At 38.0% G+C, this 14,810-nt stretch overlaps 1 pseudogene across 1 annotated transcript; it reads right to left on the reverse strand.

Moving 5' to 3' along the window:
• Positions 1-7,205: 7,205 nt before the first annotated feature.
• On the reverse strand, positions 7,206-11,509 carry LOC307106543 (large ribosomal subunit protein uL16-like; annotated as a pseudogene). Its single transcript has 2 exons — positions 11,471-11,509; positions 7,206-7,765 (listed from the first exon to the last, which is right to left on the reverse strand). The product of its transcript is annotated as a large ribosomal subunit protein uL16-like (transcript).
• Positions 11,510-14,810: the final 3,301 nt, after the last annotated feature.

Below are 14,810 nucleotides of genomic sequence, written 5' to 3' on the forward strand. Positions count from 1 at the left end.
TACACATTCATTGGTTGATTCTTGTATGTGCCCTGACTGGGGATTGAACCCGCAAACTTAGTGTATTGGGATGATGCTCTAACCAACTGAGTTATTTGACCAGGATGAGTGTCTAACTTTTAAACACTGAGTTCCATGAAGACAAGGATCTACTCTTTTTTGGCTCGTTATTTATCCCTAACACTTTGCTCAGTGTCTGCCATATGGTAGATATTCAATAATAAATAAATGTATACAATTTATTGAATTTATTTTTTATCAAACACTTATTTAGTGTTTACTAATAGGACCAGGCACCATTCTAAGTACTTTTAGAATGTTACATTATATAACCCATGTGTCCTATTAGCCTCCTTTTCAAGCACTTTCAGCTGTGTATTTTGGACTGCATTTTAATCAATACTACATCAAATTTGTGATATAAAGTACACATTTTAAATGATCAGGGTTTGTTTCTGAGCCCTTATAAAGGTGAATCTTCAGGAGGCTTTTTGTGAACTCTATATACCACTCTAAAATGTGTCACCTAATATCCAAATTGTAATGTAGAGAGAGATGACATAACTCAGCAAAGTTAATGGCAATGTCTTCACCTTGATGTGGACCCATTTGTGAAATGTCCCTTTTAAAATAAATATCTGATAATGCTTTCCAATCTAACTCTTTACTTAGCTGATTGCTATATAAATATACTAAGAATATTAACTATATTCTTTTTTCCCCTTTTATGGTCTTGAGCATTACTTAATCTTTTTTAAAGAGATGGGTAGTATCTCTTTTTTTAATATATTTTTATCGATTTCAGAGAGGAAGGGAGAGGGAGAGAGAGATAGAAACATCAATGATGATGAGAGAGAGTCATTGATCATTTGCCTCCTGCATGCCCCCTGCTGGAGATCAAGGCCGCAACCCGCAACCCAGGCATGTGCTCTTGACTAGAATCAAACCTGAGACCCTTCAGTTTGCAGGCCAATGCTCTATCCACTGAGCCAAACCAGCTAGGGCAAGAATAGTTTATTTGTTTTTGTTTTGCAAGCAGGTTAGGGAAAATGCTCATTTTGAATATGCTCTGCACACATTAGCAGGTCTGGCAAGAATCTTAAATTATGAAGGGAATTTGTTAATGAATTCACAGCAGCCTAAATTATTTTTGCAAGGTCTTGAAGAACTAAAAAGTTGTTAGGGGCCAAAAGAAAACAAATGTAATTGGATATTTTAAAGAGTTGATTGAAGCAATTCACATAAAATAAGTCACAAAAATAGCTTATAACATAGCAGAAAACAATGGAAGAAATGGATAATAGGTAACATGTCTCTACCAAAGAAAGCTCATGAGTCATAAAATGGATTCGATTTTTAAGGGGAAATCTAATTTTTTATAAAGTCACTATATCTATAAGATGTGACATATTCTAAGCCCCTTTCTGGTAGAGATTTACCTAAGATGCTGATAGCATATTTGTATACTTCCTGTATAAATATCTTTTTAAATGTGTCTTTTAAATTGTCTGGAGAGTACCAGTTACACCCAGGGCAGGGGTCGGGGGGAAATAATAAAGCAAAAATCAATCCTTAAACCCAAGGGTAAATAATCAAGATTTCAACACATGCTGCTAGTAAAACAACCTACAAATCTATCAATAGCCTGACTGAAGATTAATCAAGTAACAGACCGACTCATTTCATGGCCCATGCGGAGTTATTTTGAATATGCAGACATAAAATAGGTATCATGAAAACTCACAAAAACATTTCTACTGTTGCCCACTGTTTTGCTTTCATAGCAAATGTTTTTTTTTAAATTCATTTGTTTTTAGAAATTAAAGAAGAGCATATTTCAACTACTACTTAAAAGACTAAAGACTTTTGATGGGAGCCCCATTGCCATCTAGAGAAGATCACTAAAATATCCTTTCCAACTTAAAAAAAAATGACAATTTATAGTAACTCTTTCTTACTCTACATTTTTCCAACTAGATTTCTTTAATTTGTTGGCAAGTTTGTGCTTCCTGAATGGTTTCTGTAATTGACAACATTGACCAGTGAATGGAGACGGCAGAGAGGAAATCATGAGATAAGAAATTAGAGACAGGAAGTGAGGACAGCACTTGGGTAATTTTACTTGTCCCATCACAACAAGAAGCTCCCGCCCTAGATCTGAAGCATCTCTTTCACTGACAAGGATGAAGGACCTCAACAGGCAGATGACTGGCTGTGACTTACACCTGCATTTGGGTGTGGTTTGAAATTACTGAATAATTACTGAGCAATGACTCGCTGGAAGGCTTGAAACTCTTTGCTCTTCAACCTCAACTGACAAAGCAATGACTTTAAATCTATGGACAGTCAGTCCTCATAAAAGAAGAGAGGATTGATTGGAATCAAAAGGAAGATTTTGCTGAGATACCAAAAAGAAAAAAAGACAATTTCCCTTGTCAGTTTTACTAATCAAACATGAAGGAACTCTCTCTGACCTGGAATTTTGCATCTTTTAGCACAGGCTTCTTCTAGTTTGAAAAGACAGTGCTCGTTTGATTTTAAAACATAATCACTATTTACATTAATTCTAAGAAGGAAATTGGCCGCCTAATTATAATATTGATGTTTTCTTTGTCTAATTGGATAGGTCAAGGCACTAATTTGATTCACAGCTGTGGCATGTTTTTATAGACTTTGGTGAACTTTAATTGCTTATAAATATGGGATTATAAGACCATGAGCCTTCAGTAGAATCCTGTTTAGCCCCGTATGCTTTCAAACTTGACAATATACTGTCCATTTCCTGAGAATCCTTCATTCCAAATGGCCCTGAGGGTGAGAGAGAAAGAAATAACACATATGGCTCACATAGCTCAAGTCCATTAAGATTTTTTTGCTGTTGACAGCACCTAATGAATTATTGTCAGGAAAAAAAAAAAATGTTGTCAATAAGCCCATTCTTCCATAATACTAAAATTGAAATACAAAGACACCACAGCTCAATGCCCTGTAGTCTTATTGTGAAAGTTAGATTATTTTTAAATGATGCTCCTGATCCCATAGCCAGCCTTCCAATAAGTGTAAATGGAAACTTTAGATGGGGTGGCAACTGGGAGTGGAGCAGGCTGCAGCTAGCTGATCAAGTTTCCTGAGTGATATGATAAAAGACCAAATTGGCCTCCTGCTGAAGGTGGTAACAGCCTGTGACTAAATAACCGCTCCCAGAGTCTGTCCTACACCCCCAATGCGAGTGGGGACTGTCACTCTCCTCTTCACTCCTCCAGTCCCATCCTCGGGTTGCAAGGACTGGGGGTGTCAGCCCTTCGTGGTCTAGTTGAAACCATGAAGGGTAATCAGAGCTGGGAAGAGAATCAAATCACACTTTTACTGCTGGATTACAGCTTGGGTTTCTGGAAGTCACTCATCACGACCACCCCTACACAGGCATTCAGATTCCCCCAGCACAGCCATGGTTGTCCTGAAAGTATAACTGTCCTCCTCATCTCAGTTCCTGCAGTTCATCCCCCCAAAACCACCCAGAACCTATAATGACCAGCACTAGGTCAGGTCAATGATTCGGATTCCTTCCTGTTGCCCAGGTCAGAACTTGAGCACCAAGTCCTGTTTGATAGTCAAGCATTGATTCTTTCTTTGGTCATAAAGGCATGGACTCAAACCCTACCTCTGCCACTTGAGATTAGTGGTTACATACCAAATTGAATTTTATTAGAACCAATGCACACATAGCCATTTAAAATTTTTCTTTTAATATGAGGTATTTTGATACAGGTTTTGTAGCTAAATGCTGACACGTGAACAACTTGATAGGAAAAGATTTTTGTCTGTTCTTATGTTCAAGGAATTCCTCTTTTTAGGTGCTTGGCACATGTAAACATTACATTTTAATTTTTCAATGGCTCTGGTTGCTGTATGGAAGGAGCAGCCAGTTATAAGGCTACTCCAGGAAAGAGATGGCAATGCCTTGGATGAGTCTGGTAGATGGAGATAAATACAATAGTGTTATCAATGATTTTGAATCTATTTTCAAGGTGGAGTCAGCAAGACCCACTGATGGAATAGAAGTGAGAATGACAAAAAAGTTACCTACAACAGCCCTCTTGTGGAAGGAATAGAGCCTAGGCCCACACAGCAGCCCATCAGCGGCCTTGGCAACCATGGGGGCTGTTAAGAACAGAGCAATTCTGAAAAAGCAGGCAGCAGAATAGCCCTACCAGGAGAATGCCATCACTTGGAGCTTCCCAGAAAGATTTGATGGAGGGATAGAGAGGTCGGAACGTGAGGCCTGGTGTTTTTATAGTGAATGGGATGGGGGCTCTACTCATTTTCATTGGACCCTGTGGTGTTCAGAAGCTGGCTTGCACACATGATTATTAAATATTGAAGAATTTTGTGAGTCCCATCAATAGCATGAAATTGCCCAGCATTGGCAATACTTACACCACAGAAGCTAGCAAATACTACATATCAGGGCTCTTCCCCCACCCTTTTGCCTTTTTCTCAGCCAATGCTGGCCGTTAAACACTGACCAGCACACCTCTGACAGCACCTCACAAGCTGGAAGACCTCAGAACACTGGCAGATATTTCACTGACACAATCAACTCACATTGTTCTCTCTTCCAGGGAAGCAGAGAATGTGACTAATTCTCCAAAATTTACAAGCTTTTGGAAAATACTTCGAAATACAATGTCTACTTGTCCTACCAACCAAAGTTCCTAATTCCTAATGATGTTTTCCAGAAGATAATATTAAAATGATCTTTCATTTGATGGCACATATTGTATAGGAAATATTTGGATCACAAGAAAAGCTGACCCAATATTTAAAACACCACCCAAAACTAGACGATAAAAGAAGGTGCTCAGTATCCAAGTAATCAAAAGAACTACCTTTATTTTAATTTATTCTTCTGATAAATAGTTTATAATATTTATGTGACCCAATCCTATTCTAATTGAATTACTAAAATAGCAGTATGTCATTGACAATATAAAAATGGAATATAATTGAATGCTTTAATTATAAAAATTGCCCCTCTGAAAGGCATCCTTCTTGCTCCAGAGGGGCTAAGACAGACACTCTTATTGCTAGAGTTAAAGAATCCAGGACCAAAGAGTTTATATAAACAAACCTCACTACCCTTTTACTAATTAACTTATACACAAGCCCAAACTTTGTTTAGATTCCTCACTAATGAGCAATCTCAACCTAAATGCCTCTTTCCTGTCATTTCTTCACAGATTCATTGTTTCTCTGTCTAAAAAAGTATAAAAAGCTGTGTGGTTCATCATTTCAAAGAGCATCATCTATGATTTCCAATGTGTGCATATTAAATTGATTTTTCTACTAATCTGCCCTTGGGTCAATTCTATTATTAGTCCAGCCATAAGAACTCAAGAAGGGGCGGAAGAAATTTCCTTTCCCCAAAAAAAAGCCAAAAGAAGAAAATTAAATCTAGAATTATAGCTCCTAGAGATAATCACTGTTTACAATTAGAGATCAGGATCAGCAAACTACAGTCCAGGAACTAAATTCAGCAGTACCCACTTGTTAAATGTTGTAGACAGCTGTTTTTGCACTATAGCAACTGAGCAGCGTAGTCACAACAGAAACCAAATGGCCCCCAAAACCTAAAATATTAACTATCTGGCCCTTGACAGAAAAAGGTTGGTGACCTCCAGTCTTTTCTCAACATAGAGTTACAATCTGAAATCAAAAGACGGTGATATCTTACATATTCCTAATAACCTGCTTTCTTCTCCCACTTCCATTATATAGCGGATGCCCTTCCATGTCACTGAAATGATATATTGCATTATTTTTGACAGTTGTGTAAGCATCCATTGTCATGATATAACAAAATTTGTTTAGGTTGTTTTCTATTATATTTTAGGTAATAAATATCCTTCAACCTAACCCTCTCCTCTTACCTCTAATTATTTCCTTAAGAGTAATTTTATTTTATTTTATTTTTATTGATTTCAGATTGGAAGGGAGAGGGAGAGAAAGATAGAAACATCAATGAGAGAAAAACATCGATTGGCTGCCCACCGCATGCCCCCCATTGGGGATCAAGCCCACAAACCAGGCATGTGCCCGTGACCTCCTGGTTCATAGGTCGATGCCCAACCACTAAGCCACACCAGCCGGGTCCTTAGAGTAATTTTATAATTGTAGAATTGTTGGATCAAAACTAGACATTCTAAAGTTTTAAGATTTGATAAGTTTTGCAAATTTGCCCTATAAAGAGGTTTTCTCTCTGTATCTCACAACCTTGCTCTGAATTTTACTGTAAATGTTAGAGGGATGCATATTTTCCAGGTAAAAATTCTCCAAAAGTTCTTCCATAATATTAGGAGTAAATGTGCTTTAATATATGTCTTTATAAAGTACCCTTGTGAGATAAAAGCAGATAAGATTGATATTCTTCTCTTAGATATCAAATTTCAGTCATAGATGTACATTTTTAAAGTATATGAGAGAAAGCTGTAATACTGGCTATGTCAGAAAACAGCTACAGTGAGTAATTTTTCTAATCCTCAGCTTTTGCACTTATTATATAGGATAATAAAATAGATTATCTTAGATTATTATAATAATTGAAATAATCAAGTAACATGCATAAGAAGGAGGTATAAAATTCTATAAAATGCAGTTATTATTTCAGAAGGAAGACCTAATTGTTTAAATTATTTCAACAAGGTGTTTTTCATTACATTTTATTTTTAGGTAGTAAAATTTAATTGATACTAAGATTTAAAAAAATAATAATAAAGCAAATGTGTAACTGAATGGGATAAATTTCCCCTACCTGTTTTCCTTCAGAGGAAAATTTCCATGTGCAAGGCTGCAAGGCCACTTGATAATTCTCTGTGGAAAAATGCATGAGAATTAGAGCCTAGAAGTGGAATTCAAGGGGTAGCCACAACCTTTTCTACCCACTACCTACCCCTTCTTTCTTCATTAGGACACTAGGCTTGCTTGATTGCTTGGCCACCTCACCACTCAGTCCTTTTCTGTCTCCTTTTTTTTTTTTTTTTTAATTGATTTCAGAGAGGAAGAGAGAGAAACATCAATGATGAGAGAGAATCATTGACCAGCTGCCTCCTGCACGCTCCCCACTGGGGATGGAGCCCACAACCCAGGCATGTGCGCTGACCAGGAATCAAACCGGCAACCTTCTGGTTTCATGGGTTGATGCTCAATCACTGATCCACAAGGGCTGGGTGGATGAGCTGCTTTTCAACCATCATGTCTTCTAGCTCATCGGCATTAAACTTAGCAAAGCCCCACAGATGTGGGTCTTCTGGCGGCCAGGGAACTTGAACTTGGCTCTGTGTAGGGCCTCCATCACATGCTCCTTGGTTTGCAGTTTGGTGCGGATGGACACGATGACTTGGCCAAGGTGGGCCCTGGCCACTGAGCCCTGGGGCTTTCCAAAGGCACCCTGCATGCCTGTCTGGAGCCTATCAGCCCCAGGACAGGCCAACATCTTGTTAATGCGGATGACGTGGAAGAGGTGGAACGCACTGGATGTGAAAGCCAACTTAGCCACAGTTTTTCACCACGTGCTGGTTGGCACAAATATAGGCAGCCTCCAGAGCTTTGGAGTAGAGCTGCTCATATTCATTGGACACCATGTGGCTACAGAGTGGGAACTCATCCACTTTTGCCTCCCTCCGCTCCAGGACAAGATGCGGATCTTGGCATCAGGGACACTTCGGGGGAAGTGAGACTTTGGGTACAGCTGGGTCTCACAATACCCCTAACACCGGGTAGAGTGGCAGCCGATGGTAACACCAGGATCTTCAGTGGCACGCCCAAGGGAATTTGTTTTTTAGCTATTCTGTCTGCCTCTTGTCAGACATTCATGGGACCAGCTCTCTCACCTCCTTCTCAGGAAGGTCCACCTACTTAAAATTGCAACCCCCACTCCTGACTCCTTATTTTTTTATCTTCTGTTTGTCATTTTTCTATAGCACTTAGCATCTTCTAACAAATTATACAATTTGCTTATGTTCATTGTTTATATGTGCTCCACCCCCACCCCACAGAATGTAAGTTCCATTCGGAGAGGGATCTTTGTTTTGTTAAATAGATTAAAAGAATTAATAAATAGCTACCTCCTCAGTAGATAACTATGAGACATATAAAAATAATTAAAACAAAATTAAAGATTTAGGGAGAAAATGTAGAGTAAAATAAAGAAAATTAGTTAAATGACATTTTTAAAAGACTCCATGCTATAGATTACTTAAATCTCAAAAAGAAACTTATTATAAACAAGAAAGGAAAGGGATGGATAAGTAAGTAAAACAGACTCCTAGCTGACTAGAAATCAGAAAACCTTGGAATATAGTATTCCCAAAGAGTGAATGTATACAAGAGTTGCATAAATTATGACAAAGCAGTTTTAGTAAAGTCTTAGTGAAGAGGCAATTTTCCTGTATGTAAACTTCTAAATCATGTTATTTATTTTTTATTAATAAAGATACCAATTAACTGACCAGCAATTGGTGTCTTAAAAGTTCAGCAATGACTAGATAAGTAGCCAGAATCTAGCTGTAGTGTACTTCATTTATTTAAGGCCTCCCCGTCAGGCCTGCTTCGAGTTTTTTTTAATGAGACTGATAACATTGAAATAATTCGAACATGAAAGTGTTAGGACATATTAGAAGCTCGATGTGGAAATCTGTAAACAGAGATAAATAAATATGTGAAGATATTGGAAGCAACTCCTCTGGCATTTGTATTCCTTTACTCCAAGACACCATCTCTGTTTTTAGTTGTGTTAGTGCCCTCTAGTGGTCAGAGTGGTATATGCGTTTTATTAAGTCATTCCTGCCTTCAAAACACATCACTGATGACATTCCCAAAAGAGAAGATAAAAAAGAATAAGCCTAGCAATAGAATCATAAATCTTTTTAAATGCTGCACTCAGGATAAAAGAGCATATAGAAAAAAAGAAAATTAATCATACATCACTATTAACAAAAAAGATTTGTACATTAATGGAATTTCAAAATTTTGAAGAAAGAAGACTTTTCAGGTCAAAGATGGAATTGAGAATGTTGTAAAAGCTATGGACCCACTTCTCGAAAAAAATACATGTGCAGGTGTAATTCAGGAGTTCATGTAGCACCTGAAACTTGCATCCCAATGTAAAGGCTTGGGGTTTATCTAACTCTATACATGTTCCAAGTTCCTCAAGACAACATTCCTAGCTTAAATGTTGAGTTTAAGTTTCAGGTTGGAGAAAGATATGTACAGTATGACAAAATGAAAAATGAGACTATATAGTTATTATGTATACAGAGTAAAAATATACAAACTATGGGAATGGTGAACATTGATTTCATGGTAGTGGTTACTTCTCAGAGCAAAGGTAATAACTGGATGAGGAGAAAATAAAGATGATCATAGTTATATCTGCAGGATAACATTTCTTCAGAAATTATTCAAGTATATAAATGGCATAATATTATTTTAATAAAGCTAGGTTAGTATATATTTAGATAATGGATTTCCATAATTTTGTTTTCCTATTCTTTTCTATATATTTTATATACTTCCCAATTTTAAAAAGTTAAATTAAAAAAGTAAAATTATTATATCTTAATAATAAATTATCTAATTTCACTGCCATGTAAAAAAGGTTGATTTAAAAAAAAAACACATGCCAATGGCCCTAGCTGATTTGGCTCAGTGGATAGAGCGTCGTCCTGCGGACTGAAGGGTCCCAGATTCAATTCTGGTCAAGGGTACATGCCTAGGTTTCGGGTTAGATCCCCATTAGAAGGCGTGCAGGAGGCAGCCAATCAATGATTCTCTCTCATCATTGATGTTTCTACCTCTCTCTCCCTCTCCCTTCCTCTCTGAAACCAAGAAAAATATATTTAAAAAACAAACAAACATGCCAACGTAAGTTCAAATTCTGAGAAACATTTAATTCTACATTGTATAAAATCACCTGAGTATATTTTAAAATATAAGCTAAATATTAATATTATAAAGGAAACCATTATTCTTTTCCCAGAGCCTTTAGGTAGAAAGCCTTTATTTTTATGGTTATAATTTTATTTTTTGATAAAGAGAGAAAAGGGGAAATTCTTCTGAAACTAATGTTATATTGGAACAAAACTTATTATCGATCCATATTCATTCTACTATAAAATATAATGAGAGTTCAAATAAGGTATGATTTTCTTTGGGGATTTCATATATAACAAAGTCAGCATGAAGCCGACTATGCCATCACCTGAGAGTCTGAACCTAATAGCCGATTAATTGATTCATGCCTGCAGCTGCACTGCCGCATAGCATCCCAGCGCTCTCAGATACATCTCATCACAATGCAAACCAGCGAGCCTTACGCCTCCCTTGATTTAAATGGAACGTTGGAGGAATGAGGCAGCACAGGTGACATGGAAGGCTGGTAGAGAAGAGCATCAGCGCTGGTGCACCTCTCAATGGATAGAGGCCCTAGACATGCCTGGGGAGGTAAACCATGGCCATGGCATGAACCACCTGTTGGACAATATACACCGTTGGCCTCTGGGGTCAGATCGAGGCTCCCTGCTCTGCATTCTTAAGGAAAAGCAATGTTAATTTAAGAGGATCTTTGTGGGGCCATGGTGCTGAGCGGGTGAGGGAGAACCTCCAGAGGTAAGGTAAGCAACGGACACAAGACCTTATGCTTCTTTGGCAATGTTCTCCAGCTAGATTGGTTTTCTTAGAGGTCCTTTCCTTTCTGACTTATCTCATTAAAATGACCTCCCCACCAGCTGGTGCTCTGGAAAGAGAGCTAGGCCCTGCTTCCCACCTTCTAATTAACTCCTTCAACCTCTTCTCACCTGCCACCCAAACTCCACTTCCTGTCTTGGGAAAAGAAGACCTGATTTAGGGTAGAGCATTAGACCACTTCAGTTTAGGTCTTAGGGAGAAAAATTACCCACTTGTCCCTCTTTTTTCTTTGGGTTTATCTTATTTATTTATTTGCTTGTTTATTTTTTTACCACTAGAGTAAGAAGATCTGGGGGAACTTTTGGCAGTTAGGCCTTTGACAAAAGACACATAGGGATGTTTTCAGCCCTCTGTAGTCCAGCACAATGGAACCAAACCCAAATACTAGTCGCCAGTATTCATGGGCTTGGCCTCCTCCTCGGTGCATGTATCCCCTGTGGGGAATACAATAGAGGTGGCAGTGATCACAATAGGTAGCTATTTAGAGATTTGGTGATCTTGAGTATGGCCTAATATCAACTCAGAAATGGCTGACATACACTCTTGGGACAGTTTGGAATAGAGTGAGGGGAAAGTAGAATTCAGGCAAAATGAAGATGGAGATATCCTGTATGCTACCACCACCTTAAGGTGTGGAACCAGCAATGTGGCTTCCCCAAATCAATGATATTTCTGAAGCATTTACATTACCCCTGAATATTTGGATATTTTGAGCAATTTTTTTTACCTTGTTTACATTTAAGCTACCTCCCAAAGCAAATGCCATCCGTCCTAAATGATTTGTTTTTAAATCAGTCTTGTCTTTAAAATATTTCTACAGATAATCGGGTGGTGGATATCAATATAATAGGTAAATATTCAGCTTTAGACCAGAAGAATCAGCATATTTCCCCATCAAATTAAGAGGAAAAAAAAGCAAATAATCTTTTCTCAGTCATGTTGAGTGAGATTCACTGTAGAATTTCCTTCTCATGAGGCAAAGCTTGACATTCAGCAATTCATACATTTCAGAGGTAAATGAACATGCTGCAGTTAAATTGGAGGGCATGATCCATGTTGCCATAGATCATTAATGTGGTCAAGGTCCTGATGCCTCATTGATCCTGTACCCTTACGTGGCTACTAAAGATCTACTTGATAGGTATAGAGCATTAGCCCTGGACTTCTAGAGTTGCCCTTTGATAAATTTGTAAGTTTTCAGGGTATAACATTTTATTTGGGGTGAATAAAGGTGGTTAGTGAGAAGAGTTTGGTCTCTGAATGCAGGCAAACCTGAATTTGAATCCCAGTTTTCCTAATCCCTGATTATGTAATCTTGCTCCGGGCCTGGCACATAGCAGACAATCAACACATCGTTTTTGTTTCCTCTGAAACAAGTCTGTATTGGTTTCCTATTGTGGCTGTAACAAATTACCACAAGCCTGGGGGCTTAAAACTACAAAAATGTGTTATCATTCTGGAGGTCAGAAGTTCTGAAATCAAGGTGTTAATGTTAGCAAGCTTGTTTTTCTCCTGAGTCTCTAGAGGTAAATCTGTTTCCTTGCCAGCTCATAACCCCACTACTACTGCATATTAGACACCAAGTAATAAAAAGAAAAATCTCCTAAGGTTCTCATGGCCAAGCTGTCTCGGCATTTTATTGTAAACACAAATAACCACATTATTCTTCTATTGTGTCCATTTTCAAAGTTTTCGGTCTCAGAACCTTTTTATACTCTTAATAAATATTGAAAACCAGGAACAACTGGTTTATGGAGGAGATACCTATTGGTATTTGTCACATTCAAAATCAAGACTAGGATTACAAAAAATACATGGGAATATAGTATAAGCACAAGCTCCATTAGCTGTTAGAACAATGATATCATCATACTCCATGGAGGCACTGGAAACTTTGCTCTTGAAAGAATGAGATTCATAAAAGAAAATAAGCCCTGGCTGGGTAGCTCAGTTAGTTAGAGCGTCATCCCAATATGCCAACGTTTTGGGTTTGATCCCCAGTCAGGGCACACACAAGAATCAACCAGTGAATGCATAACTAAGTGGAAAAACAAATCAATGTTTCTCTCTCTCAAAGTAATTAATTAATTAATTAAAAAGTTGGTTAAATAAGCAAATAATAGCTTAGTATTATTATGAAAAGAATTTTGCCCTTGTAATCCCCCTAAAAGAGTCTTAGGGGGTCCCTGCTGTTCTAGAAGATATCCCTTGATAAATGCCAATATCAAAGTTCTGACAGAGCAAAATATAGATTTCAGGAGGCATAAGCAGATATAGTCAAAAGTTTTTCCCTGTCACAGATGAAGAAGTGCAGCATATTATATTAAAAAACAGTGAACCAAAATAGCTAACTGTAGACATTTTCAGATTGAGTTCAATAACACTAAAGTAAATAAATACTCAAAAAATGAATACAAATTCTCTCTCATTATTGATGTTTCTATCTCTCTCTACCTCTCCCTTCCTCTCTGAAATCAATAAAAAAATATTTTTAAAAAATGAATACAACTTTTACATAATCATAGCTTTCTGTCATCTGAGGCATCTTCAGGCCAGTGAATGATGGGAGAGAAGCAACAACAGCTGCAGAAATGCCGGTTCCCCACCATTTGAAGCAATTGCCATGCTTACTATGCCAAGAATAGCATGGCAGCTAATGTTGCCTTCTTCTGGTTGAAAAGACCAAACAAGTGCCTCTCCCTCTCCCCCATCTCCTGCAGGCTGTGGGCTGCATCTATTCCCTGGAGTGTTAGAATCAACCAGTGGGGAAGCAAGAAGCTTTGAAATGTTAAATAAATTTTAAATCATGAGGTGACCTTAAGTATCACTGTGTTGACCTGGGAGAAAATGAATTACACTTAGTTGGCTGCACAAGCCATAGCAAAGTATTGGGTGTCAGCAATTACATTGGGTTCTAACAAGTTTTTTAAACTAAACTTCATTGTTGTGACCATGATTGTCATAGACAATGCAAGAACTATTAACTGTTTCATCCATCTCTCTATATAAAAGCCTAATATGCAAATTGTGTCCACGGGAGTTTGACCGAGAGACCGATTGCTCCCTATGACATGCGCTGACCACCAGGGGGCAGTGCAGAATGAAGGGAGGCCCCAGCCAGCAGCTGGAAGCTGGGGAAGTGAGGCCCTGACTGGCAGCCAGAAGGCCCTGATCGGTCCTGATCACCAGCCAGGCCTAGGGACCCTATCCTTGCACAAATTTCATGCACCAGGCCTCTAGTATAGGTATAAAACACTCAGAAATATTTTCCCCTGGTTGAGCCGGGTATGCTGTTCCTGGGATCCCCTGACATCGGTTAAAGTGATCACATGAAACCACAGTCATCTGAACCCTGGGAACACATGCCTCAGCGTTTATAAATACAGGAATAACATCAGGACACTATGGGTGATAGATCTCAGTGCCACACTGATATAATTATGGTCTGCAGCCCTTCTCAAGGGGAGCTGGAGGTGAGGATAAAGAAGTCAGCCTCTTTCCACTCCCTAATCAGATTCCCAGCCCAAGCCAAACACCAGTGTGGGGCTTGAAGATGAGCAGAGGAACCCACAGCAACGATAAAGTGTGGTCTGTACACCCTGCAGTCCTGGGAATTGTTCATTATTGGTTCATGGCAAGATAAGTACAGAAATTGAGAGTAAGGATTTAAAACTTTTAGAAAATTAGACAATTGTATGTTGGTTAAAACTATCAAAAATCAGTGGTTTTATTTTGTGTCTTTATTTTCACTTTTCCATGATTCTAGTACTTCAATTTTATTGAATTTTATAAAAGTATTGGTCTGCAATAAATCAGTGGTAGAATGTGGTAGAAGTCTGGTCTATCATCAAAGACAATTTGTAAAATGTTGATCTAGAAGTTTTGGTCTGTTGATTGAAATATAATAAATAATCTTTTATGCAAAAATACTGACTCCATATAGATATGGTCATTTTAATTTTTTCCCCCAATTTGATTAATCTCAGTAAAGCACTTAAGTTCAAATTTAATGTCATGATTTAGATTTGACAACTTCAGGGCTATATAGTAAACTAATTAGAAGACAT

This window comes from Cnephaeus nilssonii (genome assembly GCF_951640355.1).
Source record: "Cnephaeus nilssonii genome assembly, chromosome: 10".
NCBI lineage: Eukaryota > Metazoa > Chordata > Mammalia > Chiroptera > Vespertilionidae > Cnephaeus > Cnephaeus nilssonii.